General features: G+C 39.1%; 1 pseudogene; it reads right to left on the reverse strand.

Moving 5' to 3' along the window:
* Positions 1 to 215: 215 nt before the first annotated feature.
* LOC130834475 (eukaryotic initiation factor 4A-I-like) lies at positions 216 to 11,022 on the reverse strand (annotated as a pseudogene).
* Between the last annotated feature and the right edge of the window lie 388 nt (positions 11,023 to 11,410).

Raw genomic sequence — 11,410 nt, forward strand, 5'->3', positions numbered from 1 at the left:
TTTTTGGGAGAAGAGATGGTGCCTGAGGCAAGAGCATACCATAAGAAAGGTTTCTAAAATGTTCACGGTTCCTTCTTTTGCCTCAAAAAATGACATTTATTCAAGGAAAAAAATGGCAAGCTGTCCATGCCTTGGCTCCCTTCCTCCCCTCTCCTGCTGCTCCTCAATCCCCCAAGGTTGATCCCTAGCTGCAGTTGGCATCAGAACAGCCCCTCTCAGACGAGGTCAGCATCATTGAGGGGTATCTCCTCAATGAAGGTGTTGCAGAAGGTCTCCTGGGGTCCTCTTATCTTTTTCTGTCACCATGTTAATAGCCACACTGTTATGGCCAAATGGTCCACCATGACTGATTCTGTGGATGTAGTTTTTCCTGTTAGTGGGAAGGTCATAATTTATGACTAAGAAAACCTGCTGCACACTGATGTCTCTGGCCAGTAGGTCAACAGTAATCAGTACTCTGCTATAGCCAGAGGGGAACTCCCTCATGATTGCATCTCATCCTTTTTGGTCCATATCTCTGTGCATGGCAGAGACCGTAAAGTCTCAGGTGTGCATCTTAGTGAACTGATCGATCTTCCTTCAGGAGTTGATGAAGATGACTGCCTGGGTAATGGTCAGAGTTTCATATGAGTTACACCATATATCCAGTTTCCACTTCTCTCATTCCACATTGATGTGGAATTAGTGGATACCCTCCAGGGTCAACTCTTCCTTCTTGACAAGAATTTGAATTGGGTTCCTCATGAACCTCTTGGTCACCTCAAACACATCAGAAGGCATTGTAACTGACAGCAAAACCACCTGGGTGTTGCTATTAAGATTTTGGGATATGTCATAGATCTGGTCCTTGAATGTTTTATCGGCATCAACTGGTATAAACGTCTCAATATATTTGGGAAACAGGTATCTCTGGTTAAGCATATGGAATGCATGGCCTAGGGTTCCCACAATGATATGGGGAGCTTCCATCTGCAGCTTCTGACCCTCAGCATGCATGTTGGTACCCCCAATGCAGGCATGGCAGGAAGCACTCATATAATCTCCTAATGTTGTGAATTCCTTCTGTATCTGCTGAGCCAACTCTCTACTGGGTGCTAGGACAAAGGCCTAGGTGGCCTTTAGATCCAATTCAGTCTGTTGCAGAATTGGTGAGGCAAAAGTGACCATTTTCTCAGTCCCAGATTAGGCTTGAGCTGTCATGTCATAACTCTCATTACAAGGAAGAATGGCTTACTGCTGGATGGCAGAAGGCTTCTCAAACCCATATGCATAGATGCCGTGGAGGAGGGACTCTGAGAGGTTCATGTCATCAAAGCTGTCAACCTCATTCCAGTTACTTTTGATGATGCTTTAGGGCTCCATCCCAATGGGGCTCTTTTGTCTGGGTTGGAAATCCTGACTTACATACATGATCCTTATTGAAAGAGTTACTGAAGTTCAGTTATATCTTTCTTTGCTCATAAAAATTGGGGGAGGGGGTATAAATCTTATTGACAACATATAATACTGTAAAATGATAAACTTTTACAGATCTACTTTTTAATTTACAATAGATGCAGTAGTGATTAATGCATTTTTATAAATGAATACAACCTTACAACTACAACCCAGATCAAAATTTAGAACATTCCCAGCCTCCCAGTCAGTATTCTGCTCCCAAAGGTAACTGCTACTTTGATTTCTGTCCCCAAGGATTAGTTTTGCTTGTCTTTGAACTGCATGTAAATGAAATATTCTTTTGTGTCTGACTTCTTTTGCATATTGTTAATGTCTCTGAGATTCATGCTTGTTGTTGAATGTAGCAATAATTCAGTCTTTTTCATAGTCGTATACATTTCATTGTATAACATATTACAATTACATCATTCTACTACTGATGGACATTGAGATTGTTTCCAGTTTTTGCCTGTTATGAATAAAGCTTCTATGAATATTCTATGTTGTTTGGCATATACCTAAGAGTGGAATTGTTGGGTCACGCACATATTCAGATTTAGCAGATACTGACAGTTTTATGAAGTAGCTGTACCACTTTACATTCCCATTAGCAGGACTTCCAATTGCTCTACACCTTTGCCAATACTTGGTAATAAAGAAAAGTCATCCTAGTGGGTTGTAGTGTTATCACATGACATTTCCAATCTGCACTTCTTATGACCAAAGATGAGCATCTTTTCATATGCTTATTGGCTATTTGAACATCCTTTTCTTCTGAAGTGCCTTTTTAAGTCTTTTGCCTATTGTTAAAAAATTGAATTTTCTCCTTATTTCTTCTTTTCAGAAGGTTCATATACTCTGAATATGTCTTTTGACAGATACTTAAATTCAAATGTCTTTTTCACATAACTTTTTAAAATGTCATCGTCATAGAATTTTATAGGAAACTGGGATTTCAGCCTTTCATTTTACAGTTAAGGAAATAAACCTAACAAGTCTAAATGATTTGCGCAAGGTGCCATAGAAGGCTAGAGATAACAGTTAGGCTTATCTTCTCTCATGCTTTTTTTTTTTTTTTTTTTTAAACTCTGCTATCCTAAAAGTTAAAAGTATGTGATTTAATCAACATACAAAGTTTTCACAACACAGTCTTATTCTACAGGTATTTAAATCTGTTTTCTTTTCATTTATTAGTCCAAATCTTTCTCATCAAACTTACTGCTAATCCTCTTAAAGTGAAAGCAGAGAGATTTTATATTCTCTCCAGGAAGGAAAATATAATCCAAGAAATATTTCTTGACTCTTACTTATTTGATAAGCTACATGAAGCAAAGGTTTTCTTCAAGGGAAAAGTTGCTTCAAGCAGTGGTTTTGTAGTTTGTGGTTGTCCTTGATAGTGCTATATATAGATATAGATATCCATATCTATATATATACACACACATATATAATATTTAAATATTTAAATTAAATTATATATATATTTAATATATATATAAACTATGAATTTATATATATCAATATATATAAACTTTGAGGAGAGAAGTAGTCTGTAAATCAGGTCTGTGCTCTGGCAGATCCTTGCAACAAAGTTTTCAGGTCCAAAAAAAAAAATTATATAAACCAATGCTCACCTTCTCTGTTACCATTGGAATTACACAAGAGTGTGCAACTGGATCGTTAGTAGGACTGGCCAGGAAATGGATGTCTAAAGCCCTGAAAAGTAGTTGTCAGTGAAGATGAACTCACATGGAGACAGCCAAATGCCAAGGGCCAACTGTGAGCTGCCTTCTCCTTTCTGAATGTGCAGCCAGAGGATCTGAATGCATTAAAACAGCTTTGAATAACTGATGTCTGAGAAAAGACTCTAACCACCTTCTGTAGATCCTCCGATCCCAGGACTAAGCATGACTCTGGTTATTTTGGCATCTGGAGCACAACCACAGGGTTGCTGTGTGAGGGGATGGACAGTAGGTGCTCATGTTGTGTTGGTGGTTGATGATGGTGTTGGCTGGTTTTATTGGTGTTTTGGAGTCATCACCTTTGCAAAACTATCTCTTCAAGGGGCTGAATTTCATTTTGCAAGTTCGTCATTTCTTGGTCAAGGGCACAGATGCACTACTTGGCAGTCAAAGATTGTAGGGCTGCACTGACCCTGAATGTCAGCATTTTGCATGGCACCAGTGTCACTGCTTTCTTCTTAATGCCAGCTCAAGCTGGCATTTAACAGCTATGGCCAAAGATAAGGTGAGGTCACTTACAGATTGTATTGAATAGGAAGCAGTGATATTCATGGATTTAGTGATTATTCCTGGGGGTTTAGTCTCACAATTTCAAGGTTGCATATTGCTTAAAGTAAGCCTCTCAAAGATCACTTTAAAAAGCAATACAATAAAACTTTCCAGCAAAAAATACTCAACTCCAGTGCAAATTAAAAACAAAATAAAATGAAAACTACTATCTAAAAGTTTATGGGAATGACTAATTCTATTTTGTGTAAAATTTCTGGAGATAGCATCCTACAGAGATTCTAAGAAAATGTGATATCCCAAATAATTTAGAAGGAAATCTTTATTTCCACATGCACTGGAAACTGTGTTCAGTGGTTCTAGTGATGAGGGAGGCAATGCTATCAAGGATGCATGTGAAGAGCTTAAATAAATAGTTTTATGCAGTGAAAGGATGGGGAAAAATTTCAAGGTTTTAAAATTGCCATGTTAATTGTCATTTGATGTGAGTTTTACATAATATGCAATTTAAAATATGTATATAACAAAATGAACAAATTCTACATTTATGGAGTGGTTTTACTATATCATCTACATTCCTAAAAGATTGTATATTCAAGGTGGCCAAAATCTTTTATTTGGAGGATCTTCTCATTGGGAAATGGAGATCATTTTATATTTCATATAATTTACTGCTCTGGCATATTTGCTTCTTTAGTCCCTTTTGTGCTTTTCAGAGCTCAGAGAAGCATATCCTACCACTGACACTGTTTTGAATTGCCAACCCAAGTGTAAGAGATAACGTACTGTGTAGTCTTAACTTGAAAAATAATAATGAAACCAACCAAAATATGGTCTTGTTTTTATTATTGCCACATGCTGACAATTCTAAACAATAGCAGTGGTAAATGCTCTTCTTCACAGGGGCTGTTCTCTCTCACTGATCCCCTCCACTTCTCCTGACTCACCACCATCTCACTGGTACTTTTTTAGTTTTTAAAGGAACAGTATCAGAAATTTCGGGGAACAAAAAGGAGAAGATGACATTAACCATATTTTCTCATATGGTCAAATTTTACCAAACTGGGACCTTTTAGCAGATGAATATTCACTTGCAGAAAAAGCATTGGAAATGGGAGTCAGGAGACTGGGAAATCTGTTTCTGTCACTAATCTGACCTTGGGTAAACCATTTCACCCTTTGTACCTTCCTAATTTTTATGGTTTTTTGTTTGTTTTGTTTTGTTTTAAAGAAAAGAGACAATAAGGAAGGCTGAACTTGATGACTTCTAAAATTACTTCTAGTTCTCAGCTTCTGAACTCTGATACAGAATGCATAGCAGACAAAACATAGATTGTAGTCTTTCTCTGTCCCTAACTAATGTGATCTTAAAGAAGTAACTCAACTGGCCTTAATTTTGTAAATTAAAGTCCAAGCTGCTTGGTATACCTTAGAAGGCACTCTTTCTGTTTCATCTCTCACACCACATGTTTTGTACTTGACACTCCAGTAAAATCTAATTTTAAAAATAGTTTCTGCAACACTATATTAGCTCTGGCCACTTGTGTTCTTTTGGATAAGAAGAGAAATTCAGGTGATTTTTGTGTAGAGAATTTTAGAGTTTTTCTGATATGAAGACATTTGCTGACACTGTTGAAGTAGGCACATTTGGATGAACGGTTATATAATTATTTTTAAAAGCCCTTTCCACATTTTATCATTGTGTGATTCCCTCAAAATTCAGCCTCCTTTTATCACCATAACAACTCACAATCCATGACAACTCATCATTTTCCCCATTATTATCAGGAAAGATATGAGGACAAATCTACCAATCTTTGCATACATTTTGTGGTTATTTTTTATTTAGATAATCTTTATTTAGATCATTTGGCTTATGTTGCATATAGAACATTCTCATGAACCCTTAAAATTTCCAGTTAGGAAACAGAAGTTTTTGATAGCTTGGCACAAAGGGTATCTCTTGGGTCTTTATTTACACTACCTGATAAGGAAATACCAAAATGACAAAAATCCTACAAGGGTGAAGGTGAAGGCGAAGTATTTTAAGCCAAAAGGGAGATGATACAGTATAATGAATAAGAGCATAGACTTGTAGCTAGAGAGCTTGGGTTCACGTTGTAGCTCTGCTGTCTGTTAGCTCTGTCTCAGGCAAGTTCCTAAACCTCTCTGGGCCTCAGTTTCCTCACCTATACAATGAAGCTAAAAATAAATCATAGCTAAAAGGATTTTCCTGAGAACTAAATTAAAGAAGAAAAGCATTTAGAGCCATGCCTGGCACTGAGTATGTATTCAATATATATTAGCTATTGTTATTATTACAGGTCACCTCTGGATAGCCTTGTATAATAGACAATAATAATGTGTGTGATGTTAGAGGGATTGTGCTAAATTATCCTTTTGGTATTCCTTACCTAATTAGTATCCCTCTTTCAAGACTCAGATCAGAAATTTAAATACCCTAGAACATTTCAAATGACTGTCTGCCTCAAGACTACTTTTCTAACTTTATCATACTAGAAGCACGTGGCTGCTCCTATGTGCTTTGATGGCCTCAAAGTCATACCTCCATCATTGCCGCCTTCATTTTACACTGAAATTATGTGTTTATGCTTTGGTCTACCTGAATAGACTACCATATCCTTGGAAGGAAGGCAGGCACCAAATCATTTTCATATTTGCGTTTTCAGTGCCTATTACAGTACCAGGTTCAGAGTGATGTGAGAGATAGGAAAAAGGGAACCCACTGCCTGGTAAATGGTGATACCAGAAGTGGAGCAGGGAATACAGGAGGACCAGTAGGCTTGGGGAGGGGGAGATAAGGACTTTAGGTGTGGGCAAGTTCAACCGAAGACTTCTACAGAACATCCATTGCAGGAAATGATTGACATTAAGGAAAACTCAGGCTCAAAGAGGCTGCATTTGAGAATCACCCAAATACATGTGAGATTTGAAATCTTGGGAATGATGATTGTGTAGTTAGAGAATATGGATGAAAAAAAGAAAAAAAAAGCCAAGAAAATGATCCCAGGGAATGTCTACATTCAATGGTAGCAATCAGATAAGGAGAATGAAAAGGACCAGAAACAGAAGAGAGAAATCAGAGACAATGTCCCAGAATCCAGGAGAATGGTAAAATCAAAGGAGTGATTAACAGAATTAAGCAGCTATTATTAACTGAACAAATATTAATTGAGCATCAAATCTGTGCTAGGTATATAAGAATCTGTGCTGGGATAAATGGTCACAAGATCTCTGTCCTCAGAAGAGTTAACTAGAGTGAAGGGTGGGCTGAGGAGTTAAAAGGAATTAAAAGATTATAGATTCCTGGAAGCTACTTTACAACAATGAGAAGCAAACCAGAGGCGAGACGTGGTTAAGAGCAAAGGAAGACCGCGATATTAAGCAGTCTGGTACTTACAGGAAAGAGAAAAAATGAATGCTTGAAGAAAAAACAGTATCTGAGGGAAAATTTCATTTTGTATTTATTGAGTTGTTTGCTTTTCTCAATAGAGAAACAAGCACATTTCTGGGCTGAGGGGAAGCAGCCAGAGGGAAGGCAGAGAAGACAGTGGGAGAACAAGAGGGGGTGGGGTGGGGATGAGATCAAGAACACACAAGGAGTCGTCAGCTTTGAAACAGAGCAGAATGGAGAGAGGACACAGGGAGAATGTCAATCAAATTTTGAGACAAAGGAAAGGGAAATTAAGAGAGTTCGTATTGGGCGAATGGCATCTAGCTACTCTGAAAGGCAGAGAGGGAGAGGACCAAGTATGGGTTGGAAGAGGAATGACAAGCTGTGGGACAACCACCTTTGGTTGGGACCCTCTACTGGGGATGGTCACTGATTGTAAAGCAGAGCAAGTGGGCACTGTCAGAAATTATAGTTTGAAAATTATAAAAAAAAATAGGGAGTAAGAAACCAAAAGTATATGAAGAAACATGCATTTCATAGATACACTTGAAATAGTTATATTCGAGATTCCAAACAGTGAGAAAAGGCAGATCCGCCAGTTGACTTATTGAAATGGAAATGCCATTCCTGGAGCCAATGAACAAAATCAAAACAAGATTAGATGGCTGGCTGTGGCTGCAGGCTGCAGAGGACAAATTACTTCCCTTGACAGCTCTGGTTTGGGAAGTGAACTGTGGCGAAATGTAGCCCTAGGACAAACAGGCTTCACTTGGTGGGGAGCCTTGGTGGAAGGCAGCCCTTCATAATTCTGTTCTTTAGGAAGGGAACTCCCTCTGCTCCTTTGCTTACTGTGTAGCCTCGAGCAGTTCAAACTTGGATATCTTATTTGTGTGTCAAAACCATGCTGAGCCCCAGGAGAGGTGTATAATGGTTTACGGGAGCATTCTGCAAAGCCATTTGTCAGGCCAGCTCAGTTCTGCTCACCTGTTTTCCAACAGGTGAATGGGGGAGTTTATGGGGTTGCTCCTCGAGCCACACTTGTAACTGGCAGGGCCACTGTGTACCATCTTTCCTCGTACGAGGTAGGCCCTAGTTTTCTCTCCTCTCTCTGGAAATATTTGGGTCAATAAGCCAGGGTTGGTTTTTCAGAATCCACCATCTTCAATTGGAGGAAGAGAAAGCATAAAACCTTACTAAGGCCTCCAGGACTAAGCTGTGTCCTCCAACATTCAGGGTTTACCAGAGAGCTTCCTCTTGGTTGATTGCGAGGAGAAGGGACCCTGCCATTTTGTTTCCCATCTGGCTGTTGTTTCTTGCATCTGCCTCCCGTGGTTGGGAATTATGTGGAAATGGGTGGAATAAGGGACAGTTGTCATTAGGTCTGATGAGAAGGTTGAGAAGAGAGAAGTGGCCCTGTCTTGCTGAGGTCAGGAGCTGAAGGAAAGCATGTTCTGGAGAGATTGACATTAACACAGAGGGAAGCAGAACAAAGGATGGAAAGAGAAACAGACAGACCTTCAAGGACATTGTTTTGAATGTCTGCTCTTAATGTGCCTGAATGTAGAGAAACTCCTAGATTCTCCATTACATAAGCCAACATTTTCCTATTTTTTTTCTTGCAGTAATTTGAGTTGGCTTTCTATTGCTTGCTTTGAGAGAGTCCTAAATAAAACAAGGTGATTAGTGTTCAGGACCCCTACTGCAACACCACTTCCTAAAATCATTGGAAGCTCACTCCTGTGAACACACAAGCCCTTTTTCTTTACATAAACATAGACATTAACTTAAAAATAAAATAGCACTTTCTGAAAAGGATGGCTCTAGTGCATGGGAATGGGTGCCTGAAGAAATGAATGGAATCGTTTCCCCTGCTGAGCTCTGAGAATAACATAGGTACTCTGGGGGTGTTTTAAATGCTATCCTGTCTGGAAGCAGAAGGGAGAATGGAGGAGGTCATCCTTTCCCAGCAGTGCCAGCCATTTCACACTGCCTTGTCAGAAAAAAAGTAGGGCTAGTTTAGACAATGTTGAAGGTAGTTTGCTACGGACCACCTCCTATACTCCAATCTTTTATTCTTCCCCCTGAGTTTTTGATCAGGAATTTAGGCACTTCACTGAAGGGGCTTGTAATACTTCAGATAATGCATCTAACACTGTTCTCTCACTTAAATTCAGATAAAATAAAAATCTAGGGCAAGAAAGACAAATACCACATGATATTACTTATATGAAGAATCTAAAACACGACACAAATGAATGTATCTACGAAACAGAAACAGACTCAGAGACATAGAGAACAGACTTGTGGTTGCCAGGGGGAGGAGGGTGGGAGAGGGATAGATTGGGAGTTTGGGATTAGCAGATGCAAACTATTATATATAGAATGGATATACAACAAGGTCCCACTGTATAGCACAGGGAACTACATTCAATAACCTGTGATAAACCATAATGGAAGAGAATAAGAATATGTATATAGGTATAACTAAATCACTTTGCTGTATACCAGAAACTGATGCAACATTGTAAGTCAATTATACTTCAATAAATTGCCCCTCCCTGCAAAAGCCCCAAAACCCAAGGCAAACTATTTATTGAGCGCTTACCACATGCCAGATATATTACACATATCATTTCACTCAATTCTTCTCATTATGTCCACTTGAATAGGAAGAAACAGAAGTTTCCAGATGCTGAATAACTTGTTCAAAGTCACCTGGCAGAGATGGGATTCAAATTTAAATGTCTCCACAACTGTTGCTCTTAACTATAAGCCTTCCTGTGTTTTCAATACCCATTGTGTGCCGAGGCACAGGAAATACCAAGGTAGTCCTGAGTATTACTAAGTTTTCTCCCCACCTTCCCAGGGTTAGTCTTTGCTTAAGTGGCCAAAAGACATACCTCAGCCTGTACTCCATATTTCTGCAGTAAACCAAGTGTTTCTCAAATCTCCAGAGGAACGTTGACACTGCTTATCATTTACTACCTTGAACAGGAGTTTGTTCACCTTTTGCCTTCCCTTCACAGTCACAGTGCCCCAGGGGACAACTTGGAGCCCACCTCCATTCTCAGAAGCAAAGATGACTCTGGGTTTCAAAATCTAGGATTCTGTAAGGATATCAGAGAGCAAGTACAATCCCAAACAGGAAATTTCAGATCAGTGTCGGATATTGCTGTACTTAGGATCCGTGGCCGGTTGTATCCCTGGGACCCATACTGATGGCCATTCTCCCTGAGCCTTGACTACCTTTGGGACTTTCTTCTTCTCACTTGCCCTTGCTGTTGTGTCTGCTCTAAGCCATATCTCCAGGCTTGTTAGAGAAAACTAGGAACCCCTTAAATTAATTGAAGTGGTGCTGCATTCTCCCCATGGGGCAGTCTTTTACATTACAGGCTCACTTTGGAGATATTGTGGGTTCTGTTTAAGACCACCTCAATAAAGCAAATGTCACAATAAAGGGAACCACGTGAACTGTTTGGTTTTCCCGCGCACATAAAAGTTATGTTTACAATATGTGTAGTCTATTAAGTGTGCGATAGCATTATGTCTGAACAATAATGTATACACCCTAATTTAAAAATTCTTTGTGGCTAAAAACTGCTAACCATCATCTGAGACTTCAGCCAGTCATCATCTTTTTGCTGGTGGAGGATCTTGCCTTGATGTTGATGACTGTTGACTTATCAGGGTGGTGGTTGCTGCATATTGGGGAAGCTGTGGCAATTCCTTAAAAAAAGACAACAATGAAGTTTGCCACATGGATTGACTCTTCCTTTCACGAACAATTTCTCTGTAGTATGCAAAGTATGATAACATCTTACCCACGGTAGAATTTCTTTCAAAACTGGAGTCAATGCTCTCAAACCCTGCTACTGCTCTATCAACTAAGTTTATGTCGTATTTTAAATTCTTTGCTGTCATTTCAGCAACTGATTAATTTCACAGTCTTATATGGGCATGGTTCATGGCACCCCGAAGCGATTACAATAGTAACGTCAAAGATCATCGGTCACAGATCACCATAACAAATAGATAATGAAAAGTTTGCAATATCGCGAGAGTTACCAAGATGTGACACAGCGAGTAAATGTTGTTGAAAAAATGGCACCAATAAACTTCTCGACGCAGGGTTGCCACAAACCTTCAACTTATTAAAGACCCAATATCTGCAAAACATAATAAAGTGAAGCACAAAAAATGAAGTATACCTGTTTTAATGTTTTAGCCTGGAGTATCTGCATTTGGATTCCTTCTCCAAAACCCAAAGTTATGTCAAGGACAAAGAAGAGAGACTGTAGATGGCCTGCCT

The sequence above is a fragment of the Hippopotamus amphibius genome, chromosome 13 (genome assembly GCF_030028045.1).
Source record: "Hippopotamus amphibius kiboko isolate mHipAmp2 chromosome 13, mHipAmp2.hap2, whole genome shotgun sequence".
Lineage (NCBI taxonomy): Eukaryota > Metazoa > Chordata > Mammalia > Artiodactyla > Hippopotamidae > Hippopotamus > Hippopotamus amphibius.